Source organism: Schistocerca gregaria, chromosome 3, assembly GCF_023897955.1.
Source record: "Schistocerca gregaria isolate iqSchGreg1 chromosome 3, iqSchGreg1.2, whole genome shotgun sequence".
NCBI lineage: Eukaryota > Metazoa > Arthropoda > Insecta > Orthoptera > Acrididae > Schistocerca > Schistocerca gregaria.
The window spans coordinates 256,842,783-256,869,307 of NC_064922.1; the positions used below are offsets into that span (position 1 = coordinate 256,842,783).

At 43.5% G+C, this 26,525-nt stretch overlaps 3 non-coding genes across 3 annotated transcripts; all 3 read left to right on the forward strand.

Annotated features, from left to right (window-relative positions):
* The first annotated feature begins 7,458 nt into the window (after positions 1–7,458).
* Trnal-caa (transfer RNA leucine (anticodon CAA)) lies at positions 7,459–7,533 on the forward strand. The gene has a single exon. It is a non-coding gene; the product is annotated as a tRNA-Leu (tRNA).
* Positions 7,534–7,759: 226 nt separating this feature from the next.
* Positions 7,760–7,834, forward strand: Trnal-caa (transfer RNA leucine (anticodon CAA)). The gene has a single exon. It is a non-coding gene; the product is annotated as a tRNA-Leu (tRNA).
* Positions 7,835–8,060: 226 nt separating this feature from the next.
* Trnas-cga (transfer RNA serine (anticodon CGA)) lies at positions 8,061–8,135 on the forward strand. Its single transcript has one exon. It is a non-coding gene; the product is annotated as a tRNA-Ser (tRNA).
* Positions 8,136–26,525: the final 18,390 nt, after the last annotated feature.

Genomic DNA, 26,525 nt, shown 5'->3' on the forward strand with positions numbered 1-26,525 from the left:
TATGTTTCCAACACTACATTAACTATGTAGTTCTTACTTTTCATTCATTTTTGCTTTTTATGACAATCAGGGCTACAGGTTACTCCCTCTGCTGTCTTTACATTAGGCATATAAACGGATACTGTTTCGTATTCACGACGACACATATGAGTTTTCTTCTAGAATTTTATTTCTTAAGCTAGTAAAATGTTAATTACATTCATTCAGGGTGTGCTAGGTAAGTATTGCTTACCTACGAGAACTAGGCGAAGAAGTGCCAGTTATTTACCTGTCTTTTCACCCTAATTGTTTAGACCTCTCACTTCCATTACAAACAATGTCGTCGCGTTGCCATGGACGCTTCTTCACTATTATAGTAAGCAAAAGATTAGGCACAGTTTGTTAATAGATTTATCACGTCTAGTGTGAGAAACTAGTGCTCATCAGTTACATTTATGAAACGTAAAAATTGCATTTGAGTGTGAAACTGGCAATCGATAACGCGTAAAAGCATTAGATCTCCTAACTGCGGTAATGTATTTCCAGTTTAATATACCTGCAGCGTTCGATATCACAGATATAGATGTATAATTGGCCAAAGAGGGTAAATCCACTGGCTCTGCAGACTGCGACAGAGAACTTTCATGTGCTTCACAGCTGTACCAATTGGTAGGCATTATTTGGTTTCGTGATCCAGGTGGTGTTGTATCCAGTGTTCCATGATGACTTGATAAATCTTTATTGTACGCACCGTGTTTATGATAGTAACAAATCCTTCACCATACTCACTACGGATTCTTCTAAGCAGGAGCAATTTATAAGAATTATTACAATGGTTGGATTTACCCTATTGACAAAGTATTCTGAAAAAAATTAACTCTTATTAGAAACTAAAATAAAAATGTGCTGATTATATTAATAAGTGTCCTAATGTCACTTTTAGAGGTGTTAGTTATCAGTTTGACATTAACAGAGTATTTCCTGGCACTCTTTCACTTGGATGTATTAGTGTGCCACATTAACAGGTGGTGATGGTCAATGATTTAATGTGATACTCTCAGTGCTGCAGTATTTCTTCGCTGTGGGTGTGAAGGAGGAACCTGAACTGTGTTTTGAGTCACCCAGAACAACGTTGGCTAATCGCCACGGCTTATGGCTGTGAACACAGTTTTGAGCGACCTTCCAGTAGACGTGATGTGCCCCACCAGATATAGCAACGAAGCATGACAGGACATATGCGGCTTCTGACTCTCCTCAGGTCCTGAGAGTATGGAGCTAATCGTTTTGCAGTTGATACACAGCTGGATTCTTGATCTCGACAATCGAAATATTTGTTAGCACCTTCTATAGGTGATGAATAACGTCCTCAGGCTTGGCCGTTGTGCCCTACTTCGCGGATCAGGCAAGTGATATGACCTGGGTTCGATACATCCGACCACTAAAATGGACTGACATACCCATTGTTACAACCTGAACCCAATCTAACACCTTTGGGATGAGTCAGAACGTCGGCTTCCCTCCAGACCACAGCGCCCAAAATCATTACTTTGGTTTCGCATCTTGAGGAAGAAGCCAGCCGCACAGTCCATAAACTCAGCGCCCCAGACCGCTCGGCTAACCTCGCGCGGCTCAAAAACTCACACCGCACTGAAAGTGTCCCATTAGCTCAAGCAGTCATAAAGGCGAAGGGTGGACACACCCCATATCAATGTCCAGTAATGGGTGTCCACTTACACTGAAGCGCCAAAGAAAATGGTATCGGCATGCGTGTTCAAATATAGAGATACGTAAACAGGTTGAATAGGGCACTGCGATCAGCAACGCCTATAAAAGACAACAAGTGTCTGGCGCAGTTGTTAGATCGGTCACTGCTGCCACAATGGCAGGTTATCAGGATTTAACTGGGTTTGAACGTAATGTTACAGTCGGCAACCGAGCGATGGGACAGAGCATCTCCGCGGAAGGGATGAAGTGGCGATTTTCTCGTACGACCATTTCACGAGTGTAACGTAAATATCAGGAACCCGGTAGAACAACAAATCTCCGACATCGCTGCCGCCGGAGGAAGATCCTACAAGAACGGGACCAGCTACTACTTAAGAGAATAGTGCAGTGTGACAGAATCGCAACCCTTCTGCAAATTGCTGCAGATTTCAATGTTGGGCCATCAACAAGTGTCAGCGAGTGAACCATTCAATGAAACATCATCGACATGGGCTTTCGGAGCCGAAGGCCCATTCGTGTACCCTTGATGACTGCAAGACACAAAGCTTTACGCCTCGCTTGGACCCGTCTAACCTATATTGAACTGTTTATGACTGGAAACATGTTGCCCGGTCGGACGACACTCGTTTCAAATTGTATCGAGCGGATGGCCATGTATGGGTCCAAGACCCTGCATGTCAGCAGGGGGCTGTTCAAGCTGGTGGAGGCTGTCTAATGGTGTGCCGCGAGTGCAGTTGGAGTGGTGTGCAACCCCTGTTACGTCTAGATACGACTCTGACACGTGACACGTACGTAAGAATCCTGTCTGATCACATGCATACATTTATGTCAATTGTGCATTCCGACGGACTTGGACAATTCCAGAAAAACAATGTGACACCCCAAAATTGCTACAGAGTTTGTCCAAGAACACTCTTCGGAGTTTAAACAATTCCGCTGGCCACCAGACTTGCCACACATGAACGTTATTGAGCATATCTGAGATGGTTTGCAACGTGCTGGTCAGAAGAGATCTCCATCCCCTAGTACTCTTACAGATTTATGGACAGCCCTGCAGGATTCATGGTGTCAGCTCCCTCCAGCACTACTTCAGACATTAGTCGAGTCCATGCTACGTCGTATTGCGGCACTTCTGCGTGTTCGGAGGGGGGGGGGGGGGGCGGCTTCACGATATTAGGCAGGTGTACCAGTTTCTTTGGCTCTTCAGTGTACTTTTGATCTGACAGTGTACACACTTTTTTCAATAAGTTGACCAACTGTCATTCTCGCTGAAGTTCAGGTCGGAGTAATTGTTTCTGTAATTTCTGTTTGATAAATTCAGTTCTTGTTCCACCCTATATGTGTCAAGAAAACGCTGCTCTTTTATTTCCTGAAAGTTACAGGGGCCAGATCTTGGGGGCATGGATGAACGAAACTGTTGAAATGTAGTTTTGAGCCGCAAGTGGCTGACATTCAACGGTATTTGGTTAGGAGTGTGGAGGAGCTAATCATCTAATTGCCAGAGTGTAGGCCGTCTTTCTTTCTTTATTCTCTCGGTTCTGCCTGCAATTAGGAATTAATGAGCGTGTTGCTAGACATATTACCAGTAGGTTTGATCAACACACTACTATTACGAAGATGCTTTGTGATCTCCAAAGGGGAATGCAAGGGGGAAAGACTACATTTTCGTGAAACATTATTGTGAAAGTTCCATTAAGTTTCGGGTGTGCAGCCGCAAGAAATCACCTTCTTCTTCTAATATTTCGGCTGTATAACGTTCAGCCATCTTCAGACTGAGCCGCAAGACTGCCGCTCCAGTTCTCGCTTCGTCCCTTTATACTCGTGTACTCCGCGACTGTGCATGCGGCCACAGATGCAAATGCGCCAGAGACGTTGGTCGGCGGCAGAGACGTGCATAATGCGCGAGTTGTATCTATGACACCGCAGTCGATCTGTGTTGACATATCGATATATCATTGTGAGCTGCACTGTGACGACGTCTTTGTGAGTTTATTACAGCAAGTGCCGGATTCCATGATTTATCAAGGTTGAAACCACTATCTCTATTAATTAAATTCGTGGTCACGCGAATTTCAATCGCCTCCTTCACTATCGAATCCCAATAGGATGATGTAGTTGCCAAAATTTCGACGTTGTCATACAACATACTGTGACCATTATCAATACAGTTCTCTGCCACTGCCGACTTATTAGGTTGTAAGAGTCGTGTGTACTTCTGGTGTTCTGTACATCTTTCTTGGGCAGTACGAGTTGTTTGTCCGATCTAAGAAAGACCACATTCACATGGAATTTTGTAAACAGATTTTCAGAGCAGCAAATCATCTTTCACGGAGCCCACAAGTGCAGCTGTCTTGGGTGGAGGACGAAAAATCACTTTTACTTTGTGTCTGCCAAGGATGCGTCCTATTTTTGATGATAGGCTACCCACATATGGCAGGAAGGCCATCGATTAAAAAGTTTCTTCATCTTCTTCTGCTTTCTTTGTGGCCTCTTTCGGTTTCATTTTTAGTGCCCTCTGTATTTGTTGTGGAGAGTACCCATTGTACTCTTTGTAAGTGGGAATGTTTATGTTGCAGACTGCTTTCGTCAGAAATATGATGCGCTCTGTGGGTCAAAGTTCGGAGAACACTCATTGTCTGGGCAGGATGGTGGCAGTTATTTGCACGTAAATACAGATCGGTGTGCGTCGGCTTCCTATATACTTCATGTCCCAAAGTGCCATCCTCTCTGCGCCGAACCAAAACATCCAAGAATGGAAGTCATCCCTCCTTTTCAATTTCCACTGTGAATTTTATTTGATCGTGGAGGGAGTTAAGATGTCTTAAGAAGTCTTGCAAGTTGTCTTCACCATGGGGCCAAACTACAAAGGTGTCATCAACATACCTCCAGAATACCGTGGGTTTCAAGTCAGCAGATTCAAGCGCCTTCTCCTCGAAGTCCTCCATAAATAAATTGGCCACCAGAGGGGATAAGGGACTGCCCATGGTGACTCCGTCCGTCTGTTAAAAAAATTCGTTGTTAAATAAGAAAAATGTGGAGGTCAGAACATGTTTAAATAAAGCTCAAATCTCTTTGTCAAAACTTCTTTCAATAAGCTGTAGAGATTCTGGAAGGGGAACCTTTGTAAATAAAGATGCACATTATTGTGAAAATTTAGAGAACCGACATTTGCGGCTGATTGCAGAAAGATTCTATTGCCAGCAACGTACATTTCGCGTAAAGGCCACGAAGACAAGAGAAATTAGGGTTCGTACGGGGGTATATAGACAGTCGTCTTTCCTTCGCTTCATTTGCAAGTGGAACAGGAAAGGGAATAACTGGTAATAGTACGTGGTAACCTCCTCCATGCATCGTATGGACGCTTGCTGTTTTCGGATATGTGCGATGATGTGGACTTAGAAATGATGTTTATCTGTGGTACCTCTGGGAGCAACATCGACTTATATCCCTTTCAAATGGATAAAACAAATTAGCCTTTTTCACGTTGATTCTTACCTGTTTCATTTCTGGGTCGTCCATTCTACATGGTTGTGTTTTAGGTTTTAGAGAAGCATATTCCAGAAAATGAGATGGCTAAAATTTGCTAGTGTAAGGCTCACAGATTCATCAAAGGTTGTTTGCAGAATTTCGAAGAAGAATTTATATTATTTAATTTAAATTTGATTTACCAGATTAGTGAGATAATGTGTATCTACAATACAAAGCTAATTTTCGCAAAATGTGACATTTGGTAGACAATTAAAAAATAATTCTTGTTGAACTAACATTAGTTTACTGCAAGTAGAAGAAGAAACATTGCATTACACATGTTCCCAATAAATCCACCAGGTATTGCTGAAACCTTACAAGTTACTACTAGAAACAAGCTTTGAATCAGGTTGCGAGGTTTTCCTAGAAGACAGAGCATCGTTTGAAAATAAAAAGAATAGAGTTCTACATTCCTGTCCAGCGCACAGTTTCAGTCTAAGAGCACCGTCATTATTTTATATCAGAGAGGCAAATGATGTAAGTTATAAGGTTCATCTACATCTATATCTACATTTATTCTCCGCAAGCCACCCAACGGTGTGTGGCGAAGGGCACTTACCGTGCCACTGTCAGTACCTCCCTTTCCTGTTCCAGTGGCGTATGGTTCGCGAGAAGAACGACTGCTGGAAAGCCTCCGTGCGCGCTCGAATCTCTCTAATTTTACATTCGTGATCTCCTCGGGAGGTATAAGTAGGGGGAAGCAATATATTCGATACCTCATCCAGAAACGCACCCTCTCGAAACCTGGCGAGCAAGCTACACCGCGATGCAGAGCGCCTCTCTTGCAGAGTCTGCCACTTGAGTTTGCTAGACATCTCCGTAACGCTATCACGCTTACCAAATAACACTATGACGAAACGCGCCGCTCTTCTTTGGATCTTCTCTATCTCCTCTGTCAACCCGACTTGGTACGGATCCCACACTGATGAGCAATACTCAAGTATAGGTCGAACGGGTGTTTTGTAAGCCACCTCCTTTGTTGATGGACTACATTTTCTAAGGACTCTCCCAATGAATCTCAACCTGGCACCCGCCATACCAACAATTAATTTTATATGATCATTCCAGATATTTTACAGAAATAACTGCAACCACTGTTTGTTCCGCTATCATGTAATCAATCATACAATAAATGATCCTTCTTTCTATGTATTTGCAATACATTACATTTGTCTGTGTTAAGGGTCAGTTGCCACTCCCTGCGCCAAGTGCCTATCCGCTTCAGATCTTCCTGCATTTCGCTGAAATTTTCTAATGCTGCAACTTCTCTGAATATTACAGCATCATGCACGAAAAGCCGCATGGAACTTCCGACTCTATCTACTAGCTCACTTATATATATTGTGAAAAGCAATGGTCCCATAACATTCTCCTGTGGCACCAGAGGTTAGTTTAACGTCTGTAGACGTTTCTCCATTGACAACAACATGCTGTGTTCTGTTTTCTAAAAACTCTTCAATCCAGCCACACAACTGGTGTGATATTCCGTAGGCTCTTACTTTGTCTATCAGGCGACAGTGCTGAACTGTATCGAAAGCCAAGGAAAATGGCGTCTACCTGGGAGATTGTATCTAATATTTTCTGGGTCTCATGAACAAATAAAGCAAGTTGGGTCTCACACGATCGCTGTTTCCGGAATCCATGTTGATTCCTACAGAGTAGATTCTGGGGTTCCAGAAACGACATGATACGCGAGCAAGAAACATGTTCTAAAATTCTACAACAGATCGACGTCAGAGATATAGGTCTATAAAACTTCCTTGCAGATTAAAACTGTGTGCCCGACCGAGACTCGAACTCGGGACCTTTGCCTTTCACAGGCAAGTGCTCTACCAACTGAGCTACCGAAGCACGACTCACGCCCGGTACTCACAGCTTTACTTCTGCCAGTACCTCGTCTCCTACCTTCCAAACTTTACAGAAGCTCTCCTGCGAACCATGCAGAACTAGCACTCCTGAAAGAAAGGCAAAGGTCCCGAGTTCGAGTCTCGGTCGGGCACACAGTTTTAATCTGCCAGGAAGTTTCATATCAGCGCACACTCCGCTGCAGAGTGAAAATCTCATTCTGGAAACATCCCCCAGGCTGTGGCTAAGCCATGTCTCCGCAATATCCTTTCTTTCAGGAGTGCTAGTTCTGCATGGTTCGCAGGAGAGCTTCTGTAAAGTTTGGAAGGTAGGAGACGAGGTACTGGCAGAAGTAAAGCTGTGAGTACCGGGCGTGAGTCGTGCTTCGGTAGCTCAGTTGGTAGAGCACTTGCCCGCAAAAGGCAAAGGTCCCGAGTTCGAGTCTCGGTCGGGCACACAGTTTTAATCTGCCAGGAAGTTTCATATCAGCGCACACTCCGCTGCAGAGTGAAAATCTCATTCTGGAAACATCCCCCAGGCTGTGGCTAAGCCATGTCTCCGCAATATCCTTTCTTTCAGGAGTGCTAGTTCTGCATGGTTCGCAGGAGAGCTTCTGTAAAGTTTGGAAGGTAGGAGACGAGGTACTGGCAGAAGTAAAGCTGTGAGTACCGGGCGTGAGTCGTGCTTCGGTAGCTCAGTTGGTAGAGCACTTGCCCGCAAAAGGCAAAGGTCCCGAGTTCGAGTCTCGGTCGGGCACACAGTTTTAATCTGCCAGGAAGTTTCATATCAGCGCACACTCCGCTGCAGAGTGAAAATCTCATTCTGGAAACATCCCCCAGGCTGTGGCTAAGCCATGTCTCCGCAATATCCTTTCTTTCAGGAGTGCTAGTTCTGCATGGTTCGCAGGAGAGCTTCTGTAAAGTTTGGAAGGTAGGAGACGAGGTACTGGCAGAAGTAAAGCTGTGAGTAGCGGGCGTGAGTCGTGCTTCGGTAGCTCAGTTGGTAGAGCAGTTGCCCGCGAAAGGCAAAGGTCCCGAGTTCGAGTCTCGGTCGGGCACACAGTTTTAATCTGCAAGGAAGTTTCATATCAGCGCACACTCCGCTGCAGAGTGAAAATCTCATTCTGGATATAGGTCTATAGTTTTGCGCATCTGCTCGACGACCCTTATTGAAGACTGGGACTACCTGTGCTCTTTTCCAATGATTTGGAACCTTCCGTTCCTCTAGAGACTTGCGGTACACGGCTGTTAGAAGGGGTGCAAGTCCTTTCGCGTACTCTGTGTACAATCGAATTGGTATCCCGTCATGTCCAGTGGACTTTCCTCTGTTGAGTGATTCCAGCTGCTTTTCTATTCCTTGGACACTTCGATGTCAGCCCTTGTTCGTGCAAGGATTTAGGGAAGGAACTGCAGTGCGGTCTCCCTCTGTGAAAAGGTGTTTATTATTTCAGCTTTACGCGTGTTATCCTCTGTTTCTTCCATCATCATCCCGGAGTGTCTGGATATGCTGTTTCGAGCCACTTACTGATTTGACGTAAGACCAAAACTTCCTATGGTTTTTCTGTCAAGTCGGTACATAGAATTTTACTTTCCAATTCACTGAACGCTTCACGCATAGCCCTCCTTACGCTAACTTTGACATCGTTTAGCTTCTGTTTTTCTGAGAGGTTTTGGCTGCGTTTAAACTTGCAGTGAAGCTCTCTTTGCTTTAGCTGTAGTTTCCTAACTTTGTTGTTGAACCACGGTGGGTTTTTCCCGTCCCTCGCAGTTTTACTCGGCACGTACCTGTCTAAAACGCATTTTACGATTGCCTTGAACTTTTTCCATAAACACTCAACATTGTTAGTGTCGGAACAGAAATTTTCGTTTTGATCTGTTAGGTAGTCTGAAATCTGCCTTCTATTACTCTTGCTAAACAGATAAACCTTCCTCCCTTTTTTATTACTACAGTAATAGTTCCCAGTATGTGTACTTTTGACAAGACACCCTGTTGTAAGACATACTGCAACTCTTTGTCAGTTACCGTCCGTAAAACAGACGAGAGATACGTACCTTTGTTGTAGAGCTAGCTGATCGGATGAAGGTGGCCCTGGTTTGCTGTTTACGGACAGTCTACAAGGCCAAAAGGCTGCCAGGGACGAACCGACACTCGCGTCTATCGCCCTTCTCCGATACGCGCCAGCCACAGTTTGAAACGCAGTTACACTATCTCCATCGGCACTCTAAAAATGCTGTGGAAGCAAATTACCAGAATTCTTCACTTGTGTGGCCAAAATATCTGCAGGTGCCGCATAATTATTTACAATATTTTTAATCTGCTGTCGCAACTACTGTAAAAAATGAAAATTCTGGCAGATTAAAGGTGCGTGCCTCACCGGTACTCGAGCCTGGACCTTGGCCTTCTCCTAATAATTCTTCTTTTTTTGCCACTACTAAGGGGGGGGGGGGGGGAGGGTCAGGGCAAAGTTTGCAGGGGTCACGACCCTAAGCCTGATACGACATCCTGTTGTCCCCCTCAGAACTAAGAAGGGTGAAGGTCATAGAATCCAAGATGGCCAAAATGCATCAAGGGAAAGGAGGAAAGCCTTTTTTAATTTTAATTTTTACTTTTTAAATTTGTTTTTATTTTGTACCATCACCAATATGACGCAAAAGCTCGTGCTGTGGCATGCCTCATAATACCAAGGGGAGGGTGTATGGAAGGTAGTCCTCGTTGGCTACCCAATACGAGGAAAAACAAAAGAGGTCGTCTCGTTACGACGAGAGGACGGTCCATTGTGCTACTCGCTGCGGACTTACCGATGCATATCTTACGTGTCAGTGTGGTTGCCGTTGACAGTTCGATCTTAACAAAAATAAATAAATAAATAAAATCGTCCGTGATTCAACTTCTCCTATCGTGGATGACCCTGCTACGGGATGGGTTATGGAACGCGCTCCGGAGAAAATTTGAGAAGTGATGCTGGTAGTTACGATTCCACACGGCCGCACAGTGTCGTTCCTTTAAGTAGGGCCAAAAATTCAGGACTGTCTTCTCACCTTTCAAAACAAATAGTGGACGTTGTTACCACGTATCCATGTCACAGATTTCTCCGGGAAGAATAGCTGTTGTGCAGTTAAAGGGTCGGGAGTCGCGAACCGACTGAGCTATTCAAGCTTAACTCACGACCCGCCCTCACAGCTTTATTTCCGCCAGTACATCATCTAATTTCCAACCTACACAGAGATTCTTACGGTGCGGGACTGGCACCCCTGGAGCGACAGCAGAGAGACAGCTTAGCCAGAGCCTAGTGGATTGTTTCCCAAGTAAATTTTCAATCTGCAGTGGAATGTGCGCTGATAAGAAACTTCCTGGCAGATTAAAAACCTTGTATCGTGAGATGCGGTCGTGAGTCGGCACGACAGTTCAGCGTGTTCGGTCAGGAGTCTGCCCGCCATATGTAATAAAAAATCCGAGGGAAGGTCTTATCGACGGAATTTGATACGAAATATCCGCACAAGAATCATTGACGAAGACACATATAAGAAAAAAGTCGATACAGCATTTCCTCCCGAAAGACAATGGTCCCAGGTTCGAGATTTTGAATCTACTGGAATCAGTTCACACTCCACTGCAGAGGCAAAATTCATTCAGGACACTATAAAGTAACTACAGTATATGCCATTCGTATCATTAACACAAAAGTTTTAACGCCAATGATGTTTTAAACGAATGAAACTAACCACGTATTTTAAAATAAACACACAATTTTAGCAGTTTCTATGACGAATTAAATTATACCTTAAATAAATTACCAGAGTCTCTATGCTGCGCAGCTACGTGTCGCTTTTAGAGTGCCACGCATCCTAAGGCATCCGATTCGATGTCTGTCATTCACTTTCAGCTGATGGCCCTGAGCACTTCAAATGGTCTTCTGGTGTCGTCCCTAGTCAACATGACGCTACCGTGTTCGATGGCATCGGTAACGAGCCACTTTGTAGGAAATACCGTGCCGGTCAGACTTGAATTTGGTATTAAGACAGATACAACGAACACCGACATAATATGCGTTTAGAATAACTGGTCATTTAAGTGCTTGCCGCGAACAATCTGAACATAAGACATGTGATGGACTACAATGAAACCAAGCTCCTCGTCGCTACTGCCTCGTTCTCGGACAGTGCTATCAAAGAGACTGTTCACAATAGCATAGGCTATGATGTAGTTTTCAACAGAAAGTTAAAGTTGTATTCGACTCAGTGGTTTGATTTCTTTTAACACTGTAATGCCTGGTCCTATTTGCGGTATGACTTTTCCTTAGACTTTCGAATTGAGGTACCTAGCTAGCAAGAGCAACAGTTTAATGAGGATTCCAAACTCCTGGAGAGAACTGCGTATTGAACGCGCGATCTTTAGATTTTAGGTCCAACATTTGCCTAAATAAGCAACCGAGGTATACGAAGCTTGGTGACATGAAAAGGCGTCGCATTCGGCATTGGGTGTGCTAAAATCGCGACGGCCTACGAAGATGACAAAAAAGAGTAAGCAGTCAACTATTCCGCAATATCGGATTCATCATTCAATTCGTCTCATTTTCATGCAGCGTCATATAAAGAGCAAACAAAAAGTACCCGTTCGAAGGACTAACTTAAACTAACTTACTCTATGGACAACATACACAATTATGCCCGAGGGAGGACTTGAACCGTGGCAAGGCGCCTAAGACCGCACGGCTACCCCGCGCGGCCGTTCGAAGGGCGTACAATAGAGAAAAGGTATAGCAATCAGGAAAAATCGTCGTGAACAGTGAGACAATCAACGCATCAACGCAACAGGTTAAAGATACCTGTTTAGTAAAACATCGCATCCTGCTGCGTGAAGTCCGTAACTGCATGCTGTACATCCTAGCACGACAGAAATCGTCGACCTTTCAAGGCCTTTTTTAAGGGACCGAAGGACTGATAATGGCGTGAGGAGAGGTCAGGTATATGAGGTGGATGCTCGGGTGTCTCGGACTTGTCCGTAATGGATGAGGCTGGCCTCCCATATCAAATGGCTTAAATGGCTCTGAGCACGATGGGACTTAACATCTGAGTTCATTAGTCCTCTAGAACTTAGAACTACTTAAACCTAACTAATCTAAGGACATAATACATCCATGCCCGAGGCAGGATTCGAACTTGCGACGTAGCAGTCGCGCGGTTCCGCACTGAAGCGCCTAGGACCGCTCGGCCACCGCGGCCGGCCCTCCCATATCGACCGGCGTCTTGTATCAAATGGTGACAGGCACAGAACTTCTCGGAAGATTCCATGGCGGTCGTTTTCGACAGACATGTTACGCCTTCGATATTCTTTATTCTCTGATGGCAGCCAAGAAAAGAGTAACAGCACTTTGGCCGTATTTTGACGCACTTGTAATAACGGCGCCATAGTTCGCATTTCCACATTTACCACACACACATCAGAAAGACACGAATGCCACCCTAATCCGTTGCCTCCATGTCTATGCTTACACACCCACATCGGAGTCGGAATACGTTGCTTTTACGCTGTAGTAACGCCCTAAAACGGGAAACTTTTTGATCGCCCCTTATAACAAGTAGTTTATGAGCATTATAGGAGTAAAGCAAAGCAATGCTCCACACCCTTGCCCCGACGGGCAAATCTGGACCAACGGGCCGCTGCGTCATCCTCAGCTAACACTGCCATTCGATGCGTTATTGAGGGATGTGGGATCAGCCCTTGTCGTCTTTCTTCTCCTTGCACCCGCTGTTTCTCCGTCAAGTAGTTCATCCACTGGCCCCACAAGGTTGCGTGCCGGAAAACGAACACGGATCCTTCGCATAGCACGCTGACCACTGAGCTATGGTGGCGGAATAAACTTCTTAATCTAAGTGTGACATGAAGGACAGCCGCAACATGAGGCACAGTCTTCATTTAGTAAGATGAACACGGACGTCTGTTGGGGCACCCAAAGGCGCGAGTGGACTTCATCTGTGGCGGTTATCCCAACCTGATAATGCTGATGTGTCCACAATCTCAGTAGAAATTTTCTGAACTTTGGGAACGTTGGCAGAGTAGCACAAGTACTACCAAGAAGCGACTTTGTCGATAGGCTTGCTGCCGCGCAGCCGGCCGTTATTGCCGAGCGGTTATAAGCGCTTCAGTCCGGAACCGCGTGACTGCTACGTCGCAGGTTCGAATCCTGCCTCGGGCATGAATGTGTGTGATGTCCTTAGGTTAGTTAGATTTAAGTAGTTCAAAGTTATAGGGGACTGATGACCTCAGATGTTAAGTCCCACAGTGCTCAGAACCATTTTTTTGCTGCCGCGCAGAGTGGCCGCAAGGTTTGAGGCGCTGCGTCACGGATTGCGCGCCCCCTCCCACTGGAGGTTCGAGTCCTCCCTCGGGCGTGGATGTATGTGTCGTTCTTTGCATAAGTTAGTTTAAATAGTGTGTAAGTCTAGGGACCGATGACCTCAGCAGTTTGGTCCCTTAGGAATTCACACAAATTTTAGTATTTTTGATTGAGTTGTTGTTCATGAAAGAGAGGACAAGTCGAATGGGAATGCTAGCGACGGATAAAAAGGTAAATGAAAGTGTGTCTGGTAGCGGTGATTGGCTCAGAGGTAAGCTCACTGCACAAAAGAATTAATCCCACGGGGACATCATTCTGCTATTTTGCAACACTGTCTCTAGCCTTGATAACGGTCTCAGTTCGACGAGGAACAGAGTTCACAAGTCTCTTCACGTATGCCATATCAAGTTGACGCTGCACCTTGGTTATTGGGCACCGTAAATCTATCAAATTGCGGTGATGTTGACAGCTGTGCTTCACTCGTTTTCTCGAATGCTCCATTACATTTTCTGCAGGATTAAGACTGGATGGCCGGCCGGAGTGGCCGCGCGGTTCTAGGCTCTACAGTCTGGAGCCGAGCGACCGCTACAGTCGCAGGTTCGAATCCTGCCTCGGGCATGAATGTTTGTGATGTCTTTAGGTTAGTTAGGTTTAATTAGTTCTAAGTTCTAGGTGACTGATGACCTCTGAAGTTAAGTCGCATAGTGCTTAGAGCCATAAGACTGGACGATTAATTGGGCCAGGCTAGGTGCGATTTGGTTCCTCAGTGTTTGTCAAACCAGGAAGTTATGCGTGTCGCCCTTTGGACATGTCTTTAGTCTACTTCGAGGACAACAGTGTCAACAGCATACTAGACATGACGATGTACAAGGAAGGGCATTACTTGGTTACCAAGAATGTGATACTTAACATCATGGTTCAGATGCTGTGTGCAGCAATCTCAGTGAGCACTCCCGTCATGGTACGAAAAATCTCCGAAAACAACAGCTCTTGCCTGCTGTAACACCTACAACGCCTCTCGGTGTTAATAAACGAAAATAGCTCCCAAACTAGCTCCCATGCCCTCGAAATATAAATTTAGAAAATGTCTCAAGCCCCTCCACAAGTAGTTATTTACGAAATAGAAATAAGAGACAAATAGAGGGTAATCTATAGTAGAAAAATAATAGAAAAAGAAAAAAATTAATCATAAATTTGGAATCATGGGAGGGGGAAAAACGATAGAAATGGTTAAATTATTAGTTATTCTTATATATGAGAAATTCAATATTATATTCACAGAACGTAGGTCTTGAACACCTAAGATAGCGTTTACTAAAGTATAAGTAGACGTACAATGCAATTATAATACTCTATCCTCTAGTCTGTTCGAAGTCAATTAGGACGTACAGCTTTAGGAAGCAACAATAGGAGCTTTATTAAACCAGGGCGCAAGGATAAATCGCGACGAGATTTTTTTTTTTTTTTTTTTTTTTTGGAAGCATTACTTTCAGGTCGGAATTAGAACTTTTGTCATATTAGAGGAACGGGGAGGTGATCAATAACCTCTCTGACTTTAACATCACTTCTTGTGAATATTTGAATGTTTTACGGAATTAACGATTTTTGGACAGATTTTGGATAGTGGAAAAGCTTTACCTCACGCGACTATTAATCATAGTTCGTGACAGTTTATGGATATTAAACGGGAACAATCTTTCTATCGAAAGTGACAGAACATTGTTTAGTATCTCTGATATTGACGGGATTCCAGATTAGATACTTATTCAAAGAACCTCTTTGAAGGCGATCGTGTGAATGAACTGATTTATTAATAATTATTGTTAAATAAAATAACGTGTTAATTTGAACCTGACTGTTCGTCTTGAACTTTACTTCGATGTAGGTTCATAAATAATTAGGTTACGTGATTTTCACCAAGAATGAATTGCAGACTAGTCACTGAAACAAGAGAACGAGAATCTATTGAGAACACTAGTATTAATTTACTTACGGTTTTTGTCCTTCAGAACTGGGAAGACGATACGTGTAGTGACTCACTGGGATTAATTTAAGAACTAGACGGGATTAATCAAAACCCCTCAATACCAGTCAATGTATAGATAAATTAACATTCCTACTTTCATGGAAGATACGGAATGGCGCGCAAGTCGCCCAATATGGCGTCGACTGAAATAAGACTTGCACTCGGCGGCCGAACTTCCCCGAAAGGGGCCTCTCAGCCAATGATGCATTTCCATTTTTTTCCAAAGTGCCGACAGCAGTCAAGGTAGCGCAATGTCTGTGCATAACGAAATAAAAATAATTAGGCACAATGGTCGAGCAGCTCCTCATAAGCCATACATTTCTGAAGTCAGTGCTAAGCGACGCTTGAGGCGGTGTAAAGTGCGACACGACAGCGCTCGGATAACTGGAAACGTTATACCCTGTGGCAGTCCGGGAAGGGTTTGGGTTTTGCTAATGCCCGAAGAATATTACCTGACACCGTGACCAGCGGCAACTGTGAAGTACGGTGGAGGTAGTGTTATGGTATGGGAGTGTTTTCTGTAGTTAGGGAGTGGCCCCCTCATTGCGTTTAAGATAACGAGAAATGTAGAAGGCTGTGGACATATTTTATAGCACTGTGTACTGTGTACAGTAGAGGAAGATCTCGGAGAGGAATATTGGTTATATCGACATGACATTGCACCCTGCCAAAAAGCAGCTGTGAGGCAGCAACTACGGACACTAATAGTCCTGAAAAGGCCTGTTCCGTCCAGAGCCCCGGTCTGAATCCAGGGGAACACCTTTGGGATGAGTTGGAACGCCAACTTCGACCCGCGCCCCAGTGTCCTAGATCTCCACCTTCTCCCGTTTCGGCTACTGAAGAACAATGAGCTGCCATTTCTCTACAGACATTCGGACACCTCGTTGAGATTGTCCCCAGTTCAAGCCCTCATAGAGGTAAAGCGTGTACACACCTCATACACTAAGCGCCAAAGAAACTGGTATAGGCTTGCATATTCAAATACAGAGATATGTAAAATGGCAGAACATGGCGCTGCGGTCGGTAACGCCTCTATAAGACAACAAGTGTCTGACGCAGTTGTTAAGATTGGTTACTACTGCTACAGCGGCAGGTTATCAAAATTTAAGTGAGTTTGAACTTGTTGCTATAATCGGCGCACGAGCGATGGGATACAGAATCTCTGAGGTAGCAATGAAGTGGGGATTTTCCCATACGACCATTTCGGGAATCCGTTAAAACATCAAATCTAGGACATCGCTGCGGCGGGAAAAAGATCTTGCAAGAATGGGACCAACGACTACTGAAGAGAATCGTTCAACGTGACAGAAGTGCGATCCTCCCGCAAATTGCTGCAGGTTTCAATGTTGGGACATCAACAAGTGTCAGCGTGCGAACCATTCAATGAAACATCATCGATATGGGCTTTCGGAGCCGAAGGCCCACTCGTGTACCCTTGACGATTGCGCGACATAAAACTTTACACCTCGCCTCTGTCCATCAACACCCACACTCGACTGTTGGCGACTGGAAACATGTTGCTAGTCGGACGGGTCTCATTTCAAATTGTATCGAGCGGATAGACGTCTACGGGTATGAAGACAACCTCATGAATGTATGGACGCAGTAAGCAGGGGACTGTTCGAGCTGGTGGAGGCTGTGTGATGGTGAGGGCCATGTGCAGTTGGAGTGATGTTGAACCCCTGATACCTGTGATACCTGTGATAGGTGACACGTACGTAAGCATCCTGTCTGATTACCTGCATCCGTTCACTCCTATTGTGCATTCCGACGGACGTGGGCATATCCAGCAGGACAATGCGACACGAAACACGTTGAGAATTGCTACAGAGTGTCTCCAGGGACACGCTTCTGAGATTAAACACCTCCGCTGTCCACGAAACTCCCCAGACACGAACATTATTGAGCGAATCTGAGATGCCTTGCAACGTGCTGTTCAGAAGAGATCCCCACCCCCTGGTATTCTGACGTATTTATGGACAGTCCTGCAGTATTTGTGGTGTCAGTTCCCTGCAGCACTACTTCAGACATTAGTTGAGTCCATGCCACATCGTGTCGCGCCACTTCTGTGGGGGCCCTACACGATCTTAGGCAGGTGTACCAGTCTCTTCGGCTCTTCAGTGTATCCATGTACACTAATAGTTGTCCGGATACTTTTGATCTCTTTGAGATGGACCTGTATTCACTCAGAGCAACACTTTCTGCCACGTTTCGAACAGACTGTCCCTGACAAGTGTTATATGTCTGCAAGTAGTAATCTATACTAGCAGACACGTTGTACAGTCCACGTCGATACTCCAACAAATGGGACAACTTTAATCACGGTGTTCTCATGGTCACATCCAAACATAATAATTCGCTTCTACCATTTTGCCACAACTCTTTGTCGACCCGTCTTGTTGCGCTGATTCCATACAACCCACAGGGGCACACACACACAATACTTCAGTGTCACGACTTAACGACAGTGACTGAGGACTCCAAGAGTGCCTGGTACCAGATCCGCACCATCTACTGTTTGTCCACGATAAGTTGACGATTGGCTTGGTGGCTGTCGGGAACGACCGCGCTCCCGCATTGAGGCTGCATATGGGAGGGGTTGTGCTTACCACGAAATCGGAGGCGGCACCCGTGGAAACACTGCACGCTTAACTGACACTTCCGTAGCATCGGAAATCACCTAATTTGTTGACGTATTCAGGCTATTGAGTTTAACCTGTAACTTATTACTTTACTTTACATGTGGCAAGGGCCTTATCGACCATACGCCTGCTCTATGAGCCTCTTCCACTTCCGCCTGCCCAATCAACTGTTTGTCCAGTTGTTGTTCCTGTTCATCCCAGTTGTGTCCTCGCGAATGTTAACCCGCCATCTGATTATGGCTCTCCCACTTCCTCTCGTTCCATCCATTGTTCTGCTGAATGCCATTCTAGGTTGTCTGTTCTCTGTCGTTCTTGCTATATGGCCTGCCCAATTCAGTCTTCTCCTCTTGAGCACTTCGACGATGCTACGGTGTTTGTACAGCCATCTTATTCTTCATTTCTTCTTATTCTCAATTCCATGTTATTTTCGTAGTATACAGATTCAAAAATTTTCCTTAGTACCTTTCTTTCGAATATTAACAGTTTTTCTTCATCTTTCTTTCTAAATATTAGTGTTTCACACTGATATAACGTCACAGGTATAATGGCCGACTGATATAAGCGGATTTTAAAGTTACTGCTAAGTGATCTTTTTGTTAGAATTATGATGAAACTAAAAAGTGTCATGTATGCTGTTGATAAACGGGCATCTTTTTCTATATGTGTTCTGTTGTTATAACTAAAAAGACTTCGTAGGTACTTGAAGTGGTCAACAGTCTTGAAATTGAATCCATCTACAGTCAGTGGTGCATAGTTTCTGGTTTTCTTACTTATGGTCAGGTATTCTGTTTTTTCTTCATTAACCTTTAATCCTTTTTTCATAGCAATTTCATAATTATTTTGCATCATTCTCATTAATTCTCTTTTGGAACTACTTATCATCTGCATCTGCGTAGGCAATCCTTGTAATGTTCACATCCTGCAGCTGGATCCCTTGTGGACTGGTTTTAGAAAATTCTCTATCGATCTTCTCTAGGACAAGGTTAAATAAAATACGTGAAATAGCATCTCCTTGTCTCAGTCCAGTGTACACCTTAAAATCTTCAGTTTCTCCTACCGGTGTCTTTATGCGACATAAAGTTTCATCTAAACACATTTTAACTCATCTGATTAATTTTGATGGTATTTTAAATTCCTTCATTATATTTAGGAATGTCTGTCGGTGTATGCTATCATAGGCCTTTTTAAAATCTACGAATAATATGTGGACATCTACACTGAATTCCCACGCCTTTCAGTTACTTGTCTTATGGTGAATAAGTGATCTAATGTGGATCCGTTTTCCTGCCTCGGGCATGGATGTGTGTAATGTCCTTAGGTTAGTTGGGTTTAAGTAGTTCTAAGTTCTAGGGGACTGATGACCTGAGTCCAATAGTGCTCAGAGCCTTTTTTTTGTGGATGTGTTTGTGCGGAAACCGCACTGGTAGTACCCAATCAGTTCTTCTGTTATTGGTATCAGCCTGTGTAATAGGCAGCTCGATAAGATTTTGTAGGTGACACCAAGTAAGGCAATTCCTCTGTAGTTATCACAAACAAGTGAATCATTCTTCTTAAATATTTACCTGTAACATATGTCTTATTTATTTATCGAAAATAATGAAGAATGAAAGTAGATGAATGTACAATTTACGACAAAATTAATCGAAATTCAAAAACTGATTATTCGAATCTGTTTGCACATTGCATTTATTAAACATAGCACAGCAGTAATGTCTACAAAGTGTAATTAACCCACACTGACAGAACTTTAGAAACGATATTCACTAAAGTTCCCTGTCATTTGTGTTTGATTCAAGATCAACATCATCGTCATGGTATTGATAGCTTCATCGATGGCAATTTCCATTCTTCCATCTCGTCTCCAACACTCTTGCTCCGGCTGCTGTACTTTCCTGCAGGAACATTACCAGTCCTGTGCAGTAACTGAAGAGAAAGCAGGATTAACAAGATCCTGCAATCTTTCCTTCGGTATGTTTACCAGTGACATGGTTCTCCCTGAAATTGTGTTTTATTTTGGCCCATGCCAGTTCTATCGGAGTACGATCGCAGTTGCAGAGCGGCAAACGGACTTCTTTGAGGCATCTGATCTCAGCGATTTTCTCCACGACGTGCACTTTCACGGCTGGTTTGTTTTCCTTTATTTTAGATAACAACTCACCCTCCCTTATTGAGTCGTTGCAATTTATTACCCTGTCTCGCAACCATTCTAACATCATAAGCTTGAAACGAAATTTATTAGGCGTTCTGTCGAGCTTTCTGCTGTGATACGGCGCATTGTCCATACAATCACAGATCTAGATGGAGTATTAGGAACCATCATATCTGCAACCTCCGTCCCGTCAACGTACCCTAGTTTCGTCAACATCAAAAAGTTCCTCAAATTAGTGCAAACAAGCGTTTTATGTAAGTCTACAGGCTTTCATGGCCGTTGTCGCTAAAGTTAAAAACTTCTGGGTTGCTAGAACAATAGTGGACGTTGGAAGATCCTGAAGAAGATCCATGCAGAGGGGTCGAAAAGTCGATTATTTTAGAGGAAATATGATGCCGACTAACACCCCAGAAGATTTTAACTTTAGCGCAAACTGTTTCTTGCATGACACTTTCTGACAAATTAAAACGTTGTGCCAGTCTGAGTTCCCCGTTTAGAGTCCTGGTCCGTCACATTTTTAATTTCTCAGAAAGTTTCTAATCAGTGCACAGTCCACTGCAGGGTGAAAATCCGTTCTAGTTTCTTGCATCTTGTTGCAAGTACTTGCCGAATTTGTCATTTCGTGGAAGATTTTCTCAAACTTACAGAAATGAAGTGTGTTTAGTATCGGTGCGAAAATATGTGTCGAAAAGGAGAATGGCACAAAGACAGATGAGCCGAAACAAATGTACCATTGGAACCCATAAACACATATAATTGGCACCACTAATCAGTGAAGTGTGAAATGAGTTTACCAGTCAATTTGTTTCATTACAAGGCAAAGTAGAATGACAGTACAGACGCCTCTGAATTTTAAATGGTTTTTTAAAGTTACAGTAAACAAAAATGCATTACATTTGTTATAAAAATAGTAAATACTGCTTGCAAAAATCGAAGAGTGATTAAAACGCTTAGTGAGATATCAAGCCGCTTTTTTCTCATATTATCGAATATTTGATTACACAATAAATAAGAGAAGTTCGAAATTTGTGAAGGACATCTTCAAAGTTTTTAATGTAGGTGAGGTCCTCTAATTTTAGTTAACTAAACAGTGTTTCTTGGTAACATCAGTATGTACTCCTTTAACCTTTTCTTCAATTTTTTATTTTAGTGTTTCTTCACGATTTTTATTCACTAAAAATAATGCAATGACAGAGACGACTGCTCCGGTTTTTAAGAATAACTGCACTTCTCCAACAAGTACCTGCAGCAAGTTCCTGAAATAAACTTGCCCCATTGACTTAAAGAAGCAAACTTGAGTAAATTTTTGTTCTAGTGCAAACATCTCAGGAAGCGCTCACGGAAGTTACTTGCTACTGAACACAAGTCTTTCGTAATACTTCGCGTCTAGGGACAGCTTGGCATTGGCAGCGCTCGAAGGCAACTGAATATATTTCAAGTAGTGCAGGTTTTCACCGCTTCTGGCAGCACTAGCGAAATCGTGACCAGACAGTACAGAGCTCAAAAACGACCAGTGTACGATTCTAACTGGTGTGACTAGCACTGGGTAAGGTGAGCTAATAAGAGGCTAACATACACAGTCCATACAAAAAGTACCGAGAATGATTTTATTGTTGGGATATAAGCGACGTCAGAGCAATAGCTTGAACTAACAACTGTGTGCATCATATATGCATTCGACCGGTTAGTTGCGAGCAGGCAGTATTATGTACCAGACGTGCGACGTTACTGTGTCGGCATCGTTGCGCCACAAACCGCAAGGGAGAAACGAGCAGTGGTTCGATTTCACATTGTATTCTGCAAAACTGGTACAGAGACATGTGACTCGATGAGACAGGCTTACAGTGACAGTTGTCTAAGTTGTGCACCAGTGTTTGAGTGGTTCATGTGCTATTGTCCATAGTTCATGTTGCCACACCATAACCAGCAACGCGGATTGATACTGCAGACATTAACGAGGATTCACTGCAATCGTAGTGTAGGACCAAAGATTCGACAAAGTTTCTGATGAACTTGTACCTTAGTAAATGTTGAACATTGCACCTCCAGGGAACAGTTCGTTAATTGGTGCATCAAGCGATCCTTTCATAGTCAATGATAGTTGTAAATTATCAAGCGATCGTGTGGCAAAGAAGTGAGACAAAGTTAAGTAATTGTTCCATTCTGTAACGTAATAAAGTGAGCTATTCTAGTTTGATGAGCGTTCCCCAGAGCGATCAAAGAATCCACAGCTATGGCCGGACGAAAGTAGTGTCGTCTGGGCACAACAATTTAAACATTTAAAAGGTGTCGCTCAAGGGCAACGAAAGCTCAGGGCGTCTCACCGCAAATTCATCCCACACAAACAATGAGAAAATTCGTGATCTTTTGATAACCAACGGTCATCTCTCAAGCAGAGATATAATTGAAGAACTGATCATCTTTAAATCAAGTGTCAAGACATTCTCCAGAATGTTTTGAAAACGAGAAAAGTGTGTGCAAAATTTCTCCCACGTATCTTGACTCCCTAATGCAGACAACGAAAAAAAAAAAACAAACAAACAAAAAACGCGGAATCTTCTTCTCTGAAGAAAATCATCAAGGGTGACGAGACTTGATGTTATCAATACGAACTTACCACAAAACGACGAAATACAGAGTTCTTCCCTGAAGGTTCGCCAAGACGAAAGAAGGTGCGAGTGACAAAATGAGAAGTGAAGACAACCCTCATCGCCTGTTTTGTTGCTCACGGCATTATCCGAGGGAAATTTGTTCCTACCAGCAGGGCCGTAAATTTCCAATATCAGTTTGGAGTCGGGAATCGGTTGTGCAAGAGGGTTCAGAGTACTCGTCCGAGACAATGAACGCGGAGGGATTTCTTTTTGCTGCACGACAGTACACCTGCTCACATGGCTACAGATGAGGCACAGTTGCTCGCGAAAAAACGAGTTCCAGTTTTCAACCACCATTCGTATTCTCCTAATTTCACGCCGAACGACTTTGGTTTTATTTCCAAAAATATAAATTCACATGAAGTGTCAACGTGTTGACAAGCAGGTCAATGTGACGTGCAAGTTGAATAACATCCCAAAGATCTTTTATGGCAGTTTCATAGTTGTGTGAACTTGCTGGGCATTGTACTCAAATCGTGCGGGCTGCGGGAAAGTTGGGGGGGGGGGGGGGGGGGTTCAAATGGCTCTGAGCACTATGGGACTCAACTGCTGTGGTCATTAGTCCCCTAGAACTTAGAACTACTTAAACCTAACTAACCTAAGAACATTACACACACATCCATGCCCGAGGCAGGATTCGAATCTGCGACCGTAGCAGTCGCACGGTTCCGGACTGCGCGCCTAGAACCGCGAGACCACCGCGACCGGCAGTGTGGGGGGGGGGGGGGGGGGGGGGGAAAGGTGCGAGACTGTATAAAATACCTGAAGCATTAAAACCACTATTTTAAATTTTCTGTGTGTATTTTTTTAACCAGTCTTAGAACTTCCCGCAATCACTCGATTCACAGATGCAGAGGAGTCGACCACAGTTTTTCGTTTAGTGGAGTAGTAAAATTTTCTTTGCAGTCTTGTGGGGTGCAGAGGAGTGACCGAAAATATTCAATAGTTTTAGGTTAGTGATAGTTGTGCCCCAAAGGGACTGGTGGATTCACAATCTAAAGGACCCCAAGCACGAGAGATTGTGGGCAGCGATCCATCCCAAGCGATATCGCTGCAATCAGTCGTTTGCCTCGAGCCCACCACATACAAGCAATTTCCCAAGCAGTTTCAACCAGTATTACGAACGCCACTGTGTCGATAAGTCCTGCTGCTGAAAATGAGCTACTATGCTTAGGAGCGGTTGCAGTTTATCTCCGTGTGTGTGTTTTCCTTAGGATAATTTAGGTTAAGTAGTGGGACTGATGACCTTGGCAGTTAAGACCCACACACACACACACACACACACACACACACACACACAAAAAGCGCTGAAATGTGTAAGTTGGATATTGTCTCTGGTGTTTCACTTTGTACAGAAGCCAGCTTAATTAGTCTAGTTTTTATCCCTTCGCCTGCATCAAAATACTAAACAATATAGGAAATAATTTCAATGGTTTGTGATTGACGCCATCATTTGCTAGTCCGTGAAACTTTTTTTTTTCAAGTCCAGTGTTCAACTGAATATAGAATAAGGAGCAAGAATGCATTTGATAACTGCTGTAGCTTTTGTTCTTGCGACACTTTGCTTTTTAGAAATCACAAATTCGTGATACATAACTGAACACTACTTGGTTGTGCAATCAAGTGACTTAAATGCTTTTGTCAGTTCAGCGGTAGCAGTGAGCACTTCCCATACTGTATCCAGCTTTACAAAAGAAAGGTTGGGAGTTGTGTACTGAATGCCTCTCCTAGAGCACCTCTTTTGTGCTTTTGGGTCTTAAAATACGACCTATGACAGATTTTCCACCATTCTTAATTGAAAAGTAGAAGGAACGATATTTGCAGAATGCTTCGTCATCTGTCTCTTTTTATGAAAAACCAGGATTTCTGTGTATCCGTAGCTGAAACAGCACTTAACGGTTACGTTTCGCTTTTACAACACATAACAATGAGAACTATCACACTGTAATAACACACAGGCACTCAACGGCAAACAAATTTATGGAACTCAAGGCAAAAAAAAAAAAAAAAAACTGCTAGTGTGTTTTGCAATACAGTGCATAGTGATTTCTTTGCGAATTAGCAATACTGGACGAATCTGCTACTATCACGGTCCGAGCGACGTGCAATATTTCACCGTCAGCTTGTGTGTTCAAGACGTTCCCTAAGCGACCGGTTTGTTAGTCAGGAGGTACCACACTGCCACTGTTCGTTCAACTTAGTCATTTTGAAAGTATTTTCCAGAAAATCTTACGGTGACTGTGAGTACTTTTGTAGCCAAGAGAGAGACGGAGTCTTCATCGCGAATTGTAGCAGTTGTCTACAACCTTGCCTTGTGTTCTCTGAGAACTGGAGAAGCGGAAAACTCCGACCGCCAACTCGCCCTGTACCTAACCCGTTCTCTCCTTACAGCAGCTACAAAGAAAACATATTCATCTATAGTCGTATTTTTTTCACAGATTTTTTTTATCTGAGACAGAATTTTTTTTAGAATGTATGCATCTAGAAAAATAAATCAAAAGCGAGTTAAAGTCCAGTACCGGTCTTATCTGTGTCAAAGTCAAAGGTCAAGTTAATTGACAATATTTTTGTTACAACGTAGAAGCAGTCCCATTTCAGTTGTTATACTAGTTACGCACTGCAATCAAATGAAGTAGACATAGCCTGAGAGTAAGTTGCTGGCGGTTGTTTACATGTTATATTTTCATACATATTAATGTACCGAACCAGTAGAATATATATCTTCGTTTCTCCTACTTGAAAATCGATACATTTAGTTAGTGGCAGCTGGCGAGTATACATTCTGGGTGTTCACAAAATTTTAAGTTCAGAAAAATTTGAGAGTGTGGAATTAATAGCATCAGCTGTGTAACAGTTATGCTTATCAACAAGTATATAGAACTACAGTCACGGCTACTAATAATAAGAGTAATAATAACAATAATAAGGGGGGGGGGGGGGGGGAAAGGTGCGAGACTGTATAAAATACCTGAAGCATTAAAACCACTATTTTAAATTTTCTGTGTGTATTTTTTTAACCAGTCTTAGAACTTCCCGCAATCACTCGATTCACAGATGCAGAGGAGTCGACCACAGTTTTTCGTTTAGTGGAGTAGTAAAATTTTCTTTGCAGTCTTGTGGGGTGCAGAGGAGTGACCGAAAATATTCAATAGTTTTAGGTTAGTGATAGTTGTGCCCCAAAGGGACTGGTGGATTCACAATCTAAAGGACCCCAAGCACGAGAGATTGTGGGCAGCGATCCATCCCAAGCGATATCGCTGCAATCAGTCGTTTGCCTCGAGCCCACCACATACAAGCAATTTCCCAAGCAGTTTCAACCAGTATTACGAACGCCACTGTGTCGATAAGTCCTGCTGCTGAAAATGAGCTACTATGCTTAGGAGCGGTTGCAGTTTATCTCCGTGTGTGTGTTTTCCTTAGGATAATTTAGGTTAAGTAGTGGGACTGATGACCTTGGCAGTTAAGACCCATAAGATTAAGGGGGGAAAAAATAGATCTCCAAATCCTGAGCAATACTTGCAACACATACCACTTTTCTGAAAGAAAAAAAACGAGGGATCGTGATTTGTTAAATTTGTTCTGAAATGCTTTTCTTGGGATTACTGTACAGAATGTACACACATAAAAAAAAACTTTTGCATCG